This window comes from Bombus affinis, unplaced genomic scaffold, assembly GCF_024516045.1.
Source record: "Bombus affinis isolate iyBomAffi1 unplaced genomic scaffold, iyBomAffi1.2 ctg00000612.1, whole genome shotgun sequence".
NCBI classification, from domain to species: domain Eukaryota; kingdom Metazoa; phylum Arthropoda; class Insecta; order Hymenoptera; family Apidae; genus Bombus; species Bombus affinis.
In genome coordinates, this window is record NW_026109224.1 from 25,001 (window position 1) to 25,628 (window position 628).

The window sequence follows — 628 nt, forward strand, 5'->3', positions numbered from 1 at the left end:
TTCCTCCGACTCTGAAACGTTCTACGTATCGTAAGAACGACGGCGGGTTGTCGAAGGCACCAAGGGACAGAGAGAGACAGATAGAGAGGAACGACACGCAACGCAAGCAGTCTTAGGTTTACGTGAGCAACCCTCAGCCAGGCGTGGTCCAGGAATTGTATCCGTGGACCGCAATGTGCGTTCGAAATGTCGATGTTCATGTGTCCTGCAGTTCACACGTTGACGCGCAATTAGCTGCGTTCTTCATCGACCCACGAGCCAAGTGATCCACCGTTCAGGGTAATCTTTTCATATATTTTTTAAAACTCTTGTACTCCATGTACTCTTAATACTCGGTTCGAGCGAAGCCGAGATCCGACACGACCGACCAACGGGAATCGGACGCGCAGAAGTCGCCGGAAGATCGACGACACGAAAACGTTCGAAAATGAAATCCGACGAACGCGCGAAGATACGCGCGTCCGCCGGCCGGGCGAAAAGTACATTATGATATATAACAACCATCGAGATCGAAGCTCCGTTCGTCAGGAAACGACGGGGATATAACACCCGATTCTGAATCCTCTGTGCAGCACACGATCTCGCGAAGAAATACGCACGGTGGCTAGCCCATATATATATATATATG

At 50.5% G+C, this 628-nt stretch overlaps 1 non-coding gene across 1 annotated transcript; it reads right to left on the reverse strand.

The window, feature by feature from the left end:
* Window positions 1-127: 127 nt before the first annotated feature.
* Window positions 128-282, reverse strand: LOC126928164 (5.8S ribosomal RNA). Its single transcript, XR_007716382.1, has one exon. It is a non-coding gene; the product is annotated as a 5.8S ribosomal RNA (ribosomal RNA).
* Window positions 283-628: the final 346 nt, after the last annotated feature.